This window comes from Trachemys scripta, chromosome 25 (genome assembly GCF_013100865.1).
Source record: "Trachemys scripta elegans isolate TJP31775 chromosome 25, CAS_Tse_1.0, whole genome shotgun sequence".
Lineage (NCBI taxonomy): Eukaryota > Metazoa > Chordata > Testudines > Emydidae > Trachemys > Trachemys scripta.
Genome location: NC_048322.1, coordinates 3,527,905 through 3,546,124, shown reverse-complemented (window position 1 = coordinate 3,546,124; position 18,220 = coordinate 3,527,905). Strand labels below are relative to the sequence as shown.

Below are 18,220 nucleotides of genomic sequence, written 5' to 3'. Positions count from 1 at the left end.
GTGCAGGAGTCAGGGCCTGCGGGGGGTGTGAGGGCAGGAGGTATGGAGGGGTGCAGGAATCGGAGGGCAGGGGACTGGGGTGTGTGTGAGAGGGGTTAAGGAGTCATAGCTGGGCGTGTGTGAGGGGGTGCAGGAGTCAGGGACGGCAAGGTATTCAGGGTGCAGGAGTCAGGGCTGGGGGTGCAGTGTCTGGGAGGGAGTTAGGGTGCAGGAGCAGGCTGGCGATTGGGGTGCAGGGTCTGGTCAGGTTTTAGGATGCAGGAGGGGGCTCAGGGTTGGGGCCGGAGGTTGGGGTGTGGAGTGCTTACCTGGGGCAGCTCCCATTTGGTGCGAGGGGTGCAGATGGCAATGTGGGAGGGGGTGCAGGAGTTCCCATTTGGTGTTCAGGGTGGGGGTGAGGATGTGGGTGGGGTTCAGGAGTCAGGGCATGGGGTGTGAGGGCTGGGTATGTGTGAGGGGATGCAGGAGTCAGGTCTGGGGACTGGGGGTGTGGGCTGGGGTCATGGGGGTGCTCTCAGCCCCCTACCCTGAGAGGCTCACAGCAGGGGCTAGGGTTGGGGAGGTATGTGATAGGGGAGTGCTTTGTAAAGCAGTGAGCAAGTGACCAGGGCTGCTAACAGGGAGTTTCGTGAGGGAGTTTGGAACGGGAGTGGGAGGGGGGCGAGGTACACTTGCCATTCTTTAAAACATTTAAGCTATAATACAAACTTCTTGATTTAAACAAAACCCCATTGTTAAACTAGGTAGCTGTAAGAGAGAATGCAGACAGAAGCCCAGCAGCAGAGTGGGGGCTATCCTGTTTATTGCACACAATGTAGCATGTATGATTACCTGCCCTGTGGGCGGGTGGCGTATGTGTGCATTCGGTGCAAGGAGCTCCTGGCCCTCAGAGACCACTTACGGACTCTGGAGGCCAGGGTGGTGGAACTGGAGACGCTAAGGGAGGCAGAGAAGTATGTTGATGAGGCTTTCCGGGAAACTGTAGATTTCTCCCACCTCTGGATAGACAGCCCCTGTGCTGTTGAGGAGGATGAAAGGCCCAGGAAAGGAGAGCAGTCAATGGGAGCAGAGGGAAACCTTCCCATAGTTGGGACCCTCCTTCCAGATAGTGTTGAGGTAACCTCTTACACTGAGGTTACCTCGCCAGGGGAGGGAACTCCAGTCATTAAGAAAAGGCAGCTGTAAGTAATGGGAGATTCGATCATTAGAAACAAGGATAGCTGGGTTTGTGATGACCAGGAGAACCGTATGTTGACTTGCCTGCCTGGTACAAAGGTTGCTGATTTCTCGAGGCATCTAGATAGATTTATGTGTAGTGCTGGGGAGGAGCCGGTGGTCATGGTACATGTAGGCACCAGTGACATAAGGAAGGGTAGGTGAGACGTCCTGGAGGCCAAATTTAGGCTCCTAGGAAAGAGACTGAAATCCAGGACCTCTATGGTGGCATTCTCAGAAATGCTTCCAGTTCCACATGCAGGGCCAGGTACGCAGGCAGAGCTTCAGAGTCTCAATGCGTAGATGAGACAATGGTGTAGAGAGGAGGGGTTTACATTCATTAGGAACTGGGGAAACTTTGGGGATGGGGAGAGCCTATACAGGAGGGATGGGCTCCACCTAAACCGAAGTGGAACCAGACTGCTGGCACTTAACATTAAAAGGTTGCAGAGCAGTTTTTAAACTAAGAGATGGGGGAAAGCCGATGGCTGCAGAGGACCATGTGGATCGGACAGAGACTTCTCTTAGAGGAGAGTCTAGTGATAGAGATTTTATAGTTTTAGTCAGGAAGAGAGGCTGGAAGAGGATAAAATAGGGGCCAGATCAGATGAGAAGCATTCACACACACAAGAATCTGACACATCAGAAAAGGGCAGACAAATAAACAGTGATAAGTTTTTAAAGTGGTTGTACACAAATGCTAGAAGTCTAAATAATAAGATGGGTGAATTAGAGTACCTCGTGTTAAAACAGGATATCGACATAATAGGCATTACAGAAACCTGGTGGAGTGAGGACAATCAGTGGGACACAATCATTCCAGGGTACAAAATATGTCGGAAGGACAGAGCAGGTCATACTCGGGGAGGGGGGGGGGAATGGCACTGTATGTTAAAGAAAATGTAGACTCAAATGAAGTAAAAATCTTAAATGAAACCAGATGTTCCATAGAATCTCTATGGATAGTAATTCCATGCTCTAATAAGAATATAACAATAGGGATCTATTATCGACCACCTGTCAAAGACCGTGATAGTGAGGATGAAATGTTAAGGGAGATTAGAGAGGCTATCAAAATAAAGAACTCAATAATAGTGGGGGATTTCAATTATCCCCATATTGACTGGGTACATGTCACCTCAGGACAAAATGCAGAGACGAAATTTCTCGATACTTTAAATGACTGCTTCTTGGAGCAGCTGGTACGGGAACCAGCACGGGGAGAAGCAACTCTTGATTTAGTCCTGAGTGGAGCGCAGGATCTAGTCCAAGAGGTAACTATAACAGGACGGCTTGCAAATAGTGACCATAATATAACAACATTTAACATTCCTGTGGTGGGAAGAACACCTCAACAGCTCAACACTGTGGCATTTAATTTCAGAAAGGGGAACTATGCAAAAATGAGGGGGTTAGTTAAACAGAAATTCAAATGTACAATGACTACAGTGAAATCCCTGCAAGCTGCATGGACACTTTTGAAAGACACAATATTAGAGGCCCAACTTAAATGTATACCCCAAATTAAAAAACACAGCAAAAGAACTAAAAAAGAGCCACTGTGGCTTAACAACGATGTAAAAGAAGCAGTGAAAGATAAAAAGGCATTTTTTAAAAAGTGAAAGTCAAATCCTAGTGAGATATATAGAAGAGACCATAAGCACTGCCAAATTAAGCGTAAAAATGTAATAAGAAAAGCCAAAAAGGAGTTTGAGGAACAGCTATCCAAAAACTCAAAAGGTAATAACAAAATGTTTCTGAGGAATTGGCACAGATTGAAGTGTCACTAGAGGAGGTTTTGGAACTAATTGATAAACTTAACTGTAACAAGTCACTGGAACCAGATGGTATTTACCCAAGAGTTCTGAAGGAACTCAAATGTGAAATTGGGAAACTATTAGCTATGGTTTGTAACCTGTCCTTTAAATCATCTTCTGTACCCAGTGACTGGAAGTTAGCTAATGTAACACCAATATTTATAAAGGGCTCTAGAGGCGATCCTGGCAATTACAGACCGGTAAGTCTAATGTCTGTACCACGCAAATTAGTTGAAACAATAGTAAAGAATAAAATTGTTAGGCACATAGAAGAACAAAAATTGTTGCGCAAAAGTCAACATAGTTTCTGTAAAGGGAAATCATGTCTTACTAATCTATTAGAGTTCTTTGACAGTGTCAACAAACATGTGGACAAGGGGGATCCAGTGGACATAGTGTACTTAGATTTCCAGAAAGCCTTTGACAAGGTCCCTCAACAAAGGCTATTACATAAATTAAGTTATCATGGGATAAGAGGGAAGATCTTTTCATGGATTGAGAACTAGTTAAAAGACAGGGAACAAAGGGTAGTAATAAATGGTAAATTTTCAGAATGGAGAGGAGTAACTAGTGGTGTTCCCCAAGGGCCAGTCCTAGGACCAATCCTATTCAACTTATTCCAACTTATTCCAACACCTGGAGAAAGGGGTAAAAAGTGAGGTGGCAAAGTTTGCAGATGATACTAAACTGCTTAAGATAGTTAAGACCAAAGCAGACTGTGAAGAACTTCAAAAAGATCTCACAAAACTTCAAAAAGATCTCACAAAACTAAGTGATTGGGCAACAAAATGGCAAATGAAATTTAATGTGGATAAATGTAAAGTAATGCACATTGGAAAAAATAACCCCAACTATACGTACAATATGATGGGGGCAAATTTAGCTACAACGAATCAGGAAAAAGATCTTGGAGTCATTATGGATAGTTCTCTGAAGACATCCACGCAGTGTGCAGTGGAATTCAAAAAAGCAAACAGGATGTTAGGAATTATTAAAAAAGGGATAGACAATAATACAGAGAATATCTTATTGCCCTTATATAAATCAATGGAAACAACTAATTTAGACCCCATCATTTTATATGTATATTTGGGATTATGTTTTCCAATGGGCTGCAATATGTGCTATCCTGACATTTAGTACTGCTGAGATCCTGCATTCAGTAATATCCCTGCCCTTCCTGTTCCCTTTCTCCACTGACCCCCACCAGCCCATGCTTACTGTTCTCAGCTTCCCCAGGACTCTCTTTGTCTTTGGACCTGTCTGTCAGCAAGAAGCAGAGCCAGGGAGACTTGCCCTCTCTCTGGAGACTTCGATTTCTGGGACGTGGATTTAGTTTCTCTGTGTTTTAGGAGACTCTTTGAAATTGAGTGTCTGTGACATTAACCACAGTACAGTCTGGACTGCTGAACAGCTGTGCCCCTCAGTTCCCCAAGCTGAGGTGCCTTTTACACTGCTTTACTCCTGGGCAGTTAACACACGGTCTCCAGCATATAACTCACTCCCAGCTACACAGTATTGAGTGCTGCTAATCAGCGACTCACGAATTACAGTACCCCACAGGAGAACCCCAGAAAATTCTGTGGTCCCAGACTTTGCCCAGAAATGTGCATCTTGCATTGTCCAGCATACTACTGAACAATGGAAGCTCATATGAAGTCTGTTATTTCATCAGTGGAAAATGACATGCACCAGCCTTGTTATCCCAAATGGAGTTTCCAACACACTTTAATCCAAACACACTGGTTAGATAAAACAACAATAAAACAAAATTATTAACTACTGGTTAAAAAAGATTTTAAGTGACTACAGGTAATGAGGCATAAAATCAGAATTGTTTACAAAAGAAATGCAAGATAAAACACAAACTAATGTTTAACTTAACAAGCTAAAATGGATTTAAAACAAATGTTTCTCTCACTATGTGCTGAGACAGGCTGGCTTTCCTTTCAGCTCTTCCCCAGAGGGTGTGTGTGAAAGGATTTGAGGGTTCTCTACAGGGAGGAATTCCCAAGTGCTCCTTCCTGGGTCCAAGGTTTTTTTTATTCATTTGGGTGGTGGCTGCATTTACCAAGCCAAGGTCAGAGAGAAGCTGTAACCTTAGGAGTTTAATTCAAGCCTGGAGTGGCAAGTATTAATTTTTAGAATCCTTGCGGGGCCCCACTTTCTACACTCAGGGTACATCTACACTACAGGGGGGAGTCGATTTAAGATACGCAAATTCAGCTACGTGAATAGCGTAGCTGAATTCGACGTATTGCAGCCGACTTACCCCGTTGTGAGGACGGCGGCAAAATCGACTTCTGCGGCTTTTTGTCGGCGGCGCTTACTACCACCTCCGCTGGTGGAGTTAGAGCGCCGATTCGGGGATCGATTGTCGCGTCCCGATGGGACGCGATAAATCGATCCCCGAGAGGTCGATTTCTACCCGCCGATTCAGGCGGGTAGTATAGACCAGACCTCAGAGTGACAGAGTGGGGATTCGGCCCTGACACATACTATGTACAAAATTTATCATAATTTTGTAGAAGAATGAACATAGAGGTACAGACTGACACAGTGTCTGTGTGTTCCCAGCAGATATGTGGGTATTTCAATCCGTCATAATCAGAGTGTTCGGCATCTTCAAGGACCTAGGGAGCTGGTCCTGGGAATTCACTGGTTTATTAAGTGTGACACTGTATGAAATTGTGAGACACTTTATATTATTATTATTTTTATTATTAATACCAGTATGATTACATTGTAATGAATCATGTTAGATATGCCATGCAAGGTGTCAGTGAAAATGTTATGATTTTCCAAGTATGATGATTTTGTTTCTATCTTTGTATCACCTTTGTAATGTGAGTTATGGATATGTAGGTATATCTGTATTTCCAGACTTGTGCAGTGTTTCTGGGTGACACCCCCAGACATATTGGCATCAGCACTGCCTAGCCTGTTTAATGGCCCATCCAGGGTCATCAGCTGTACAATGAGCCCATGGAAAGAGCTAAGGGGACACCTATTGAGTCAACAAGATATGCAGGGGTATGTCTGTGTACTGAGAACTCCAAGGCTTTTCCATGCCATGTGCTGTGAAGCTTGTGTTTGGGACACAGGAAGTACAGGCCACAAGGCAAAGGAAATATAAAGGGCAGCTGCATCATCTGGATTTTCTCTTCAATCCCTCTTCCTACCAGGGCCGCCCAGAGGATTCAGGGGGTCTGGGGTCTTTGGCGGCAGGGGGCCCCCGCCGCCAAAGACCCGGCACTTCGGCGGTGGGTCCTGGAACGGAAGGACCCCCCGCCGCCAAATTGCAGCCGAAGCTCCGGGGGCCCGGGCCCTGCGAGAGTTTTCCGGGGCCCCCGGAGCGAGTGAAGGACCCCAATCCAGGGGCCCCGAAAAACTCTCATGGGGGCGTGGGGCAAATTTTCCCGCTTGCCCCCCCAGGCGGCCCTGCTTCCTACCTCTGTTTAACTTCAGTGTTAACCATCAGTTTTGGGAGCATCTGCTCTCCCTTTTTTAGCCTGCCCTGACCTTAGCATTCTCAGTCAGGACTCCCCAAGGCACACCAGGTCACACTAAGTACTGAAGTTAAATTAATAGAATGCTTTTTATGACAAAGTCTTATGCAATCAACTGAACTCCTTTGTTTTCTTTCATCTGAGCAGGGTTTCCAGTTTCCCAACCTGATGTGATCTCCCAGCTGGAACAAGGGGAAGAGTCATGGGTCCCAGACCTGCAGGGTTCAGAGGAAAGACAGACCCTGAGAGCTCCCTTCACAGGTGAGGAAACAATAAACCAACTCAGAATCTGAAAGTGCCTGAAGGAAACATCTGGGATGCCCTACAAAGCCCTTGGGAGTTCTCTCAGTTCATTATTGTTGCCAGCAGAGGTCATATCCTCAGGGTAACTATAGCTCATGGCTTCCCATAGATTCTAGCAGACCACCAGGCAGTAGCTTCCTCCCTTCCCCCTGACAATTTGGATGGGATGTGAAAGCTAAATTGATCCCCTCCTCTCTCCTATTTTGCGGAACAGTATGGGGGAGTTCAGTTCCTGATTTTTTTTTTATTTGACCTCTCTTCAGCACTTGTTTTGTTTTGGCTTTCCCCTTTCCATCCCTGTTTCAGATTTCTGTCTCTATCACTGTAGGTGATATAATGGCATGTGAGAAAGAGGAGCAGAATTCTCAGCAGGAAAATGTTGAGCAAGTGGATAAACACAGAGCATTATTGCAAAGATCAAAAAGGAATGTGTCCAGGAGTCATGAGCAGGAAAAATCCTGTGAGATTCAGCACAGACCAGAAAGAGAGCAAGGAAACCAGGCAGGGGTGAAAGTGGGTAAATGTATTTCCTGTCCGGGAACTCAGAAGGACTTAAAGGAAACCACAACAAAGCAGGAAATCCTCAGGGGAAAGAGAAAAAATACATGCACTGAGTGTGGAAAAATCTTATGTGACTACTCAGCCCTTATAAAGCATCAGAGAATCCACACAGGGGAGAGGCCCTATGAATGCAGTGAGTGTGGGAAAAACTTCACTAGCAACTCCGACCTTTCTAAACATCGGAGAATCCACACAGGGGAGAGGCCCTATGAATGCAGTGAGTGTGGGAAAAAATTCACTCACAGATCAAACCTTTTTCATCATCAGAGAATCCACACAGGGGAGAGGCCCTATAAATGCAGTGAGTGTGGGGAAAGTTTCACTAGAAGCTCAGCCCTTTCTGCACATCAGAGAATCCACACAGGGGAGAGGCCCTACCAATGCTGTGAGTGTGGGAAAAATTTCACTCACAGATCAAGCCTTTTACAACATCAGAGAATCCACACAGCGGAGAGGCCCTATAAATGCAGTGAGTGTGGGAAAAGTTTCACTAGAAGCTCAGCCCTTTCTGTACATCAGAGAATCCACACAGGGGAGAGGCCCTATCAATGCTGTGAGTGTGGAAAATGTTTCATTAACAACTCACACCTTATTAGGCATCAGAGAATCCACACAAGGGAGCGGCCCTGTGGATGCAGTGAGTGTGAGAAGACCTTCTCTTGGCATTCAGCCCATGTTAGCCATCAGAGACTCTGTAAGGGATATGAACACCATAAAAACCTCTAGGGCTATCAATAATTTTTTTCTTTAATCGATGCTTTTCCTGATGCCCGCATAGTAACTTTTAAAAGCTGGTTGAACTGTTTGCAGCACTGTTATCCCTCAGCTCGTCCTGATGAGTGGCCCATTTATGCCTTTTGTAGTTCGCCCTCTTTTGAGGTGGCCCATTTGTCCTGTCTATCAACTTAATTGTCCCATGAGTAATTCGAGTGTGCCCTTCCTATCAGGAATCAGGGAGCATCACATTTATACCATTCCTCCTATTACAAAGTTATTGTTAGAATCACCAATGATACAGATTGTATCATTGCCAGTTGTTCTCACATTACTCTGGGTTCTGCTGAAGAGCAGTTATATTGGGAACTTTTCATATTATATTTAAATGAAGAGAAGCAGGGGAAAAATAGTCATTTCAGCCTCTGTGACACTGGAAGGTGATGGGATGACGCAGAGATTCCCTCCTTCCCCATCACTGCAGAACTGTTAGCTTTTGGCTGAGCACTGCAGAGTTTATTTTCATCACATTCTATCCCTCCACTTCTCAAAGTGTCAGGTGAGGAAGAGTTCTCAGCTGTCTGTGCTTGGAGATGATGCTTTGACTTCTTTAATCCTAAATCAGAGTCGCTATGACTGGAGATGAAAGTGTCAAAGACCTGGAAGGGGAATTTAAATGGATCCCAAACAGAGTGTGATTATTTGGAGTTTAAATCCCAGGTTTCATCTATTGATAAAGCCACTTCTGACAAGGTAGCTGTTTTGTCCCCGATAATGGGGATGCTAGGACACTAAACATTTTGTAAATAACGTAACTGACTATTGAGACAGCGCTGAGTGAAGCAGGTTTGAATGGTTCAGAGGAGAATGTGATGAGAGAATCTCTTGTCCTGATTCTGAATAATCAGATGTCACCTGCTCTTGAATTTCACTTGACACTTTCATTGTCATGTATTCTATCTCTCTCTGATGTGGGTTTCTCTCTTTCCTGAAGGCTGTTTGGTCGCCCAATTGGATATTAGTTCAGTTTGATAGGATGTAGCTCAGATTTATTGGAGAATTTAAGACAAATGACCATTTGCTAAAGTCCTCATTTCTCACTTCAGCTTTCCTTTATTTCCCCATCCCTCCATGATGACATGGAGAAAGTTCAAGTGCAGTTCTTTCAACATTAGAGAACACTCCAATTTACCGGACAAAAAAAAAGTGATGATTTAAAATCTCCACTCAGAAATGGTGAACAACAGCAGTACCCCAACTAACTGAAGGAAGTGCGTATGATCACAGTGTAGTTCAATTATTTAAATCAGTATTTTCTAAGATGATCTGGAAAGAGAATTCCACGGTAAGTGATTTGAACTTGGCAAAATGCCCATGTATTTGCTTCCTGAAGCATTTTTGTAACCCAGGCCCTACAGAAGATCTCTCCTAGCTAATCCTATGGTATGTGGAATGCTCCCCTTCATGATGCAGATGTTGAGGAAATAGAAGTGGGTTTTTTTTGTTTGTTTGTAGGTGCTAAAAATTTGTATAAAATGAAATCAGTGTCAGAAATCTAATAGCTGCCAAAAAATAACTATTTTTAAATAGAAATTCTATCTCTAGTGGCTAACAGAGTTTCTGATTCAGCCCTGTATCCAGTCCTTTGCCTGGAATTGTGTGTCACCAAAATAAAGAAAAGCTGGGCATGTTTCGGGAAGCCATTGCTTACTAACACTGCTGATATTTTGAGTGGTTTTTGTAAAGGATTCTACTTCAGAGAAGTGTAAATTTACCCTAAAAAGGGCAAAGATTTGGGGTTGAAAGAGTACACTCAGTTGATGGTTTCCAACCCAGTAAAGGAGGCTATGGTGACCAGTGACCCAAGGACAATGTTTTGTACAACTCCACTTCCTAGTTCAGTGTCACTGATTACAGTTTCAAAAGATTCCAGATTTGGACTGAGAACAATCACGCTTCACTGTTTGGATCCGAAGAGAGAGTGCTTCGTAGCACAGTCCTGTCCTGTGGATCCCAAACTGGCTGCCTGATTGGTTAGCAAGGACTTTTAGGCTGTAGAAATGATGGTAACCAATGAGGCAACAAATGTATCAGGCTCCAATTTCAGACTTCCAGATCCACGCATGTTGAGTCCTGATTCTATGGTTTTGTGTCTGATGCTATGGCTGCACAATAAAGCTGATGTTGGCATAGCTGCAGTGCTCCTACTACAGACTCTCTAAGCCAATGAGAGAGCTCTCCCATCAGACTTTTAGTTCAGCCCCCACAAGTGGTGTTGGTTATGTTGGCAGGAGAAGTTCTCATGCTGATGTAGGGCTATCTACACAGGGGATTAGGGCTGTGTAACTACGTTACTCAGCTGTATGGATTTTTCACACCCGTGAGCAGTATAGTTCTACTGATAAATGTCTTTAGTGTAGACCAGACAGTTCTCTTGTGTTTTATGCATTTACATCACTTCTGAACCTCTCCTTACTTTGTAAGATTAAAAAGTGTGAAAAGAGAGGTGTTTTTCCTCATGATGCAAACGTTCCCAAATAGGAGACCCCTGTGATGCAGTAGGGAGCGGGGTAGATTGACCTGGGAATGTAATCTAGTTTTACTGGGACTGTCTGCACTGGGGGATGGGATCGCAGGGGGTGACTTTATTTGAGGGACAATACCTGAGGCTCTAACCCGAGCCAGAAGGGGGGTTCGGCCATGTGACACCTTTGCCCGGGAAACTAGAAAAAGGCTGCAGGAGGAGATGGTGGGAGGGGAGTGAGGCTGCTGGAGGGGTTTTTCAGATTTGGGCTGGCTGGGGAACCAGAGGGAACCCCAAGGCTGGGGTCTAAGATCCCTACCCCCCAGAAGGACCTGATTAAGGGGTCCTGTTTATGCCTACAAGCTCTAGTTTGAACTGTGTTCCTGTCATCTAATAAAACTTCTGTTCTGCTGTCTGGCTCCGAGTCATGGTGAATTGCAGGAAGTGGGGGTGCAGGGCCCTGACTCCCCCACACACCGTGACAACCCCTTCCACCAAAACACATGGCAAAAGAACTAGAGATATATGAACTCACAGAAGTGGTTGGGACCTACTTTGGGACAAACCACAACTTGAGCCAAGGTTCAGTTGTTGGCAATGGGGATTAAAAGAAAACTAACAAGAATTTCTGATCTTTGAATATGTTATTGTTATTGTTATCAATGAAAATGAAATTGGTTAAAGAGTGAGAGACTAATTGTGTAATAATCAAGTCTTTTGGAAAACTGATAGTTGTCTTGTTTTTTGTTTTGTTAGTCATACAGGAAATGATGGCTAATCTTGAAAAGTTAATTTGATTTAATTTACCCCCTGTAGTGTAAGGAGTTCTCGTAGAAAACCTCACTCAAAAGGTTGGGGTGGGAGAATGTGTGAGAGAAAGAGTGAATAATAGAATATTGGCCCAGTCTAGATTTTAATTTTCTGTATTTCAAATAGAACTTATTTCGCTTAGCTTCAAAGTCAATTTCTATTAAAAAGGAAACTACTCGAGGAGACAAGTTGTATAACTTTTTACCCACTTACACTGTAAGGGTCACTAACTTCCCCACTTCTCTAATTTGCAAAGGAAAGGCATGACATCTGTCATAGGATGTGTCCAGCAGGTAGGAAAGCTGCAATCATCAATATCAAGGAAAAGGTTGAAGTCCATTGCCTTTCAATCAAAGAGCCGTCTAAAGGCTGGTCTACCCTGAAAAGCTATGTTGACATGGCCACATCTCTCAGGGGTGTGAAAAATCCACTCCACTGAGAGAAGTAGTTCATGTGATCTGGACCCCAGTGTAGACAATATTAAGTTGTCAGAAGGATGCTTCCAGTCTTTGAAGTGTAGACATAGCCTTAGACAGATTGATCCCCTACGGGAGTCAAGTCATGACATCAATTCCAATCTTGACCAATCTCCCTGTATGTGAGAAAGCTACTAGTATGGATGATTGAGCCAGCTATCCAATTACCTAGTTCCTCAACAGTAGCTGCAGCTCTTTGTGCCCATCTATCCAAAGGCTGAGAGAAATGGAGACTTCCACCTTCATTTTAGTATCTTATTGTTCCTTTCTCTGTTTTTTCTCCTTCCCTTTCTATTATATTAGGGTGTGACTGTATAGCTCAGTATAGTTCAGTGCATGTGTGACAAAAACGTATTGGTGCCAATTGGCAAAGGGATCACTGTTATTCACAAGTGACTCCTGTCTCAGACCTGACAAACTCGCCACACTGAATACACTGATTTTATTATATTTATCCAGGAATCAGAGCAGTGAGATCTCTACTGAAAGCTTGTAAATTATTGATACTCCTAATCACAGCAAGAGGTGTTTATGAGTCATATTGAAGGAGTAATATAAGTACAGGGGAAATTATGCCCATATAGGTCGTGGTAGGGATGTCCCATTCAAGTGGGAGGGAATTGTCCTCTGTCCCTTACTAACCAGCTATGTGATGTATTGCTCCATTATCAACCTTTGCACCAACCCAGAAAACCCAATGGAAAACTATCAAAGACAAATTACAGCCATCTAAACCCTGTGGAAGTGAAAAGGACAATAGGACGATCTCCTCTTTGTCATTTCTGTGAATAAAGACAAAGACTGATTCAGTTTATGACAGGGTGGAGAAAAACACTCTGGGTCCATTCACCAAGGAGATCCCTAATGACCAGTGATGCTTCATGAAAGGCAGGGTCGTGGCTCCTAGGGACTAGCAATCACTATAATAGATTGATGTGTGAGGTGAAGAATCTACTTAGATAGGAAAGGTAACTATTAAAAAATGGAGGTTTCATTTTGTAATTTTGTTCTGTTGGTAACGATTGGTTTCCATCACTCACATTTGTTTGTTTAAATCTCTATCCCTTGTGAAATAAACTTCCATTTGTTTGATAACTATACTGAAGTGCTGTGTGTTATACAGTAGCAGTGGTCTACAGTAAAACTGGTAACCTGGGATATACCATTGCTTTGGGAAGAAAGGATCTGGGATTTCTCTGAGTATCTGGTGATTGGGGCTAGACCCCAGAGCGGGACACATTGGAGGAATTCAGGGGTTAGGGTGCCTCTGTTGTCAACTGGCAGGGCTGCTCTAGCTCAGAGGAGGATTCTTGAGTACCCGACAGGCTGGTGAGTTTGGTCGTGAACATCCAGCTGCCAAATGCAAAAGTCCCTCTTAGTAGTGGCAAGTGGCAACAAGAAGACTCACAGCCTTCAGCACCCTGAGAATGGTCACAATGTGCTTCTATGTTGATCCACCTGTCAAATCCACACAGGGAAAGCACCCTATAGCATAGTTCATTGAATCAAAATAGCCCTAAAATTCTGCCCTATGAAATCATGGAACATGTGCTCTTTGCTCTGTGAAAGCACGTAAAGAATCCAAGTGCGGGAGGGTAGGGATTAGGTCCAGAGTGACCTAGACAAATTGGAGGATTGGACCAAAAGAAATCTGAGGAGGTTCGACAAGGACAAGTGCAGAGTTATGCACTTAGCACAGAAGAATTCAATGCACTGCTACAGGCTGGGGACCGACTGGCTAAGCAGGAGTTCTGCAGAAAAGGACCTGGGGATTACAGTGGATGAGAAGCTGGACATGAATCAACAGTGTGCCTGTGTTGCCAAGAAGGCTAACGGCATGTTGGGCTGCATTAGTAGAAGCGTTGCCAGCAGATCGAGGGAAGTAATTATTCCCCTCTATATGGCAATGGTGAGGCCACATCTGGAGTACTGCATCCAGTTTTGTGCCCCCCACTACAGAAAAGATGTGGACAAATTAGAGGGAGTCCAGTGGAGGGCAACAAAAATGATTAGGGGACTGGGGCATATGTCTGATGAGAAGAGTGTGAGGGATGAGAAGAGTGGGGGGATTTGATAGCCTTCAACTACCTGAGGACTGAGCTCAGCTGTTCTCAGGGGTGGCAGGTGACAGAACATAGACTCATAGAATATCAGGGTTGGAAGGGACCTCAGGAGGTCATCTAGTCCAACCCCCTGCTCAAAGCAGGACCAATCCCCAACTAAATCATCCCAGCCAGGGCTTTGTAAAGCCTGACCTTAAAAACCTCTAAGGAAGGAGATTCCACCACCTCACTAGGTAACCCATTCCAGTGCTTCACCACCCTCCTAGTGAAAAAGTTTTTCCTAATATCCAACCTAAGCCTCCCCCACTGCAACTTGAGACCATTACTTCTTGTTTTCTCATCTGCTACCACTGAGAACAGTCTAGATCCATCCTCTTTGGAACCCCTTTTCAGGTAGTTGAAAGCAGCTATCAAATCCCCCTTCATTCTTCTCTTCTGCAGACTAAACAATCCCAGTTCCCTCAGCCTCTCCTCATAAGTCATGTGCGCCAGCCAGCTAATAATTTTTGTTGCCCTCCGCTGGACTCTCTCCAATTTTTCCACATCCTTCTTGTAGTGTGGGGCCCAAAACTGGGCACAGTACTACAGATGAGGCCTCACCAATGTCGAATCGAGGGGAACGATCATGTCCCTTGATCTACTGGCAATGGCCCTACTTATACAGCCCAAAATGCGGTTAGCCTTCTTGGCAACACGGGCACACTGTTGATTCATGTCCAGCTTCTCATCCACTGTAATCCCCAGGTCCTTTTCTGCAGAACTGCTGCTCAGCCAGTCGGTCCCCAGCCTGTAGCACCCTCGGATGCAGCGCATCCGGCCCCATGGACTTGTGCTCATCCAGCTTTTCTAAATAGCCCTGAACCACTTCTTTCTCCACAGAGGACTGGTCACCTCCTCCCCATACTGTGCTGCCCAGTGCAGTAGTCTGGGAGCTGACCTTGTTTGTGAAGACAGAGGCAAAAAACTCATTGAGTACATTAGCTTTTTCCACATCCTCTGTCACTAGGTTGCCTCCCTCATTCAGTAAGGGGCCCACACTTTCCTTGACTTTCTTCTTGTTGCTAACATACCCGAAGAAACCCTTTTTGTTACTCTTAACATCTCTTGCTAGCTGCAACTCCAAGTGTGATTTGGCCTTCCTGATTTCACTCCTGCATGCCTGAGCAATATTTTTATACTCCTCCCTGGTCATTTGTCCAATATTCCACTTCCTGTAAGCTTCTTTTGTGTGTTTAAGATTAGCAAGGATTTCACTGTTTAGCCAAGCCAGTCACCTGCCATATTTACTATTCTTTCTACACATTGGGATGGTTTGTTCCTGCCACCTCAATAAGGATTCTTTAAAATACAGCCAGCTGTCCTGGACTCCTTTCCCTCTCACGTTATTCTCCCAGGGGATCCTGCCCATCAGTTCCCTGAGGGAGTCAAAGTCTGCTTTTCTGAAGTCCAGGGTCCGTATTCTGCTGCTCTCCTTTCTTTCTTGTGTCAGGATCCTGAATTCTACCATCTCATGGTCACTGCCTCCCAGGTTCTCATCCACTTTTTCTTCCCCTACTAATTCTTCCTGGTTTGTGAGCAGCTGGTCAAGATGTGTTCTGCCCCTAGTTGCCTCCTCCAGCACTTGCACCAGGAAATTGTCCCCTACACTTTCCAAATACTTCCTGGATTGTCTGTGCACCGCTGTATTACTCTCCCAGCAGATATCAGGGTGATTGCAGTCTCCCATGAGAACCAGGGCCTGCGATCTAGTAACTTGTTAGTTGCCAGAAGAAAGCCTCATCCACCTCATCCCCCTGGTCTGGTGGTCTATAGCAGACTCTCATGATGACATCACCCTTGTTGCTCATACTTCTAAACTTAATCCAGAGACTCTCAGGTTTTTCTGCAGTTTCATTCCAGAGCTCTGAGCAGTCATACTGCTCTCTTACATACAATGCAACTCCTCCACCTTTTCTGCCCTGCCTGTCCTTCCTGAACAGTTTATATCCATCCATGACAGTGCTCCAGTCATGTGAGTTATCCCACCAAGTCTCTGTTATTCCAATCACATCATAGTTCCTTGACTGTGCCAGGACTTCCAGTTCTCCCTGCTTGTTTCCCAGACTTCCTGCAGTAGTCAAGGAGCACAAGGAGCAATAGTGTCGAGTTGCAGTGGGGGAGTTCTAAGTTGGATATTTGGAAACATGATTTCACTAGGAGGGTGGTGAAGCACTGGAATGGGTTACCTAGGGAGGTGGTGGAATCTCCATCCTTAGTGGTTTGTAAGACTCGGCTTGAAAAAGCCCTGGCTGGGATGATTTAGGTGGGGTTGGTCCTGCTTTGAGCAGGAGGTTGGACTAGATGACCTCCTGAGGTCTCTTCTGACCCTAACATTCTGTGATTCTATGTAGCTGCAAGTGGTCCCCAAATGTTTCTTTGTGTTCACATCTGTACAGATGCTGAGAATGGGCGATGGGATGGATCAATTGATGATTACCTGTTCTCTTCATTCCCTCTGATGCACCTGACATTGACCACTGTTGGAAGACAGGGCACTGGGCTAGATGGACCATTGGTCTGACACAGTATGGCTGTTCTAATGTTTTATGTACCGGAATGAGGCACATGCAAAGCAGAAATGGGGGAAGGGGTTCTAAATTTAAATCAGTTTTAGAGAGAAATGTGTTCAAACACAGTGAGACTCGATATGGAAGAAATAACAAGTGATCCCCAGCTTCTTCACCCAACCCTTAAGCAGGGATTACCTGCCAACAGGTGCAGCTGCTGCTCTGAGGGGAGTGGTATAAGCTATTTGCCTGTGGATGCAGCCCACCAGCTGGCTCTCCTGGGGCAGATGGTGAGTTGCTGGGCAGGGATGGTTCATCAGCTGGGGTCTGAAATATGAACAGGGAATCTAAGGACTCTACACCGGCCTCCTGTGGGGGTCGAGGATGCTGAGGCAGTGGAATCTCAGCATCACAATTGTCAAGCTTCTGCTTAGGGGTGGAGAGGAGGGGGTTGACTGTGCTGGATTTTTAATGCATTCCTTAACTCCTCACCCACGACAACCTGGCAGCTCCCTGCTTTGTCATTGCACTGTGGCTGTGTTCTCTGTGGAAAGGGTCTCCAGGAACTGGTATTTGCAGCTGAATTAAAGAGTCATAAAAGGGAAGGAAGAGTTAATGTCTTAGAAAGAGAAGTCTGTGTGTGTGTAAGATGGGTGGGAGGGTTTCCAGAAATCAGTTTGCTCCAGTGTCTTTTCTCTGGGATTTCCTTTTGAAAAAGCTGAAGCAGGGAGCAAACCATATGCCCTTTCTGATGCTCAAACTCAGATTATGAGATTGACATGCTCCCAACTACACTAAGAAGGCTATGAAAGGCTTTTGGCTAAGTGCATGAAGGAACCACCTACACCAGTGACTGGGGCAGGGAAAAAGCCAGGGTTGTGCTGGAAGAAGCAGGGAGATCCGGTGCCCAGACACCTTTTGTGGCAGCAAACAAATCAGCTCCTTCTGCCACTGAACAATCCACCTGGGACTAAGAGCAGCACTGGGGGGCTTTCTTCTTGCCACTTCTGCTGGCATGACCAGGTATCCTGGAGGCCTTTCTAGAAGAGAGTTGAGAACTGAATTGGGAAAACCAATTTGAAAACAGGAAGCTCAGATTTAGACTCATTTATTTATAATATTAAATAATCCTTCAATTCCAGTGTCACAATCAATACAATTGCTTCAGCCTGATAGTTTCCCAAAGGGAAAATTTAAATTCTCTCCAAGGGGAGTGGAGAGAAAACACTTTTCAGAGTCCAGAAGAGACAAGACTGGTGAGGGTAAGAGCTTGTAGAGGACCAACCGCTGTTGGTGAAAGAGAAAAGCTTTGGAGCCAACCCAGAACATTTCTGCAGTTCTGTGTAGCCCAAAAGATTGTCTTTTCAATAAAAAGCAGTTAGAAGATAAGAACAGTCATATTAAGTCAGACCAGTTCATCTAGCCCATTATCCTGTTTTCTGACAGGCCAATGCCAGGCGCCACAGAGGGAATGAACAGAATGGGTAATCATCAAGTGATCCCTCCCCTTTCACCCATTCCCAGCTTCTGGCAAACAGAAGCTAGAGACACCATCCTGCCCCATCCCGGCTACTAACTATTGATGAACCTATCCTCCATTAACTTATCTAGTCCCTTTTTGAACCCTGTTATAAGCTTGGCCTTTACAACATCCTCTGCAAGGAGTTCCCCAGGTTAACTGT

General features: G+C 45.0%; 1 protein-coding gene and 1 pseudogene across 2 annotated transcripts in view; both read left to right on the top strand.

Moving 5' to 3' along the window:
* Positions 1-18,220, top strand: part of LOC117870001 (zinc finger protein OZF-like) — an 876,360-nt gene that overhangs the window by 715,218 nt on the left and 142,922 nt on the right. The window lies entirely within an intron of this gene.
* LOC117870068 overlaps positions 1-18,220 on the top strand; it is a 52,337-nt pseudogene that overhangs the window by 5,593 nt on the left and 28,524 nt on the right.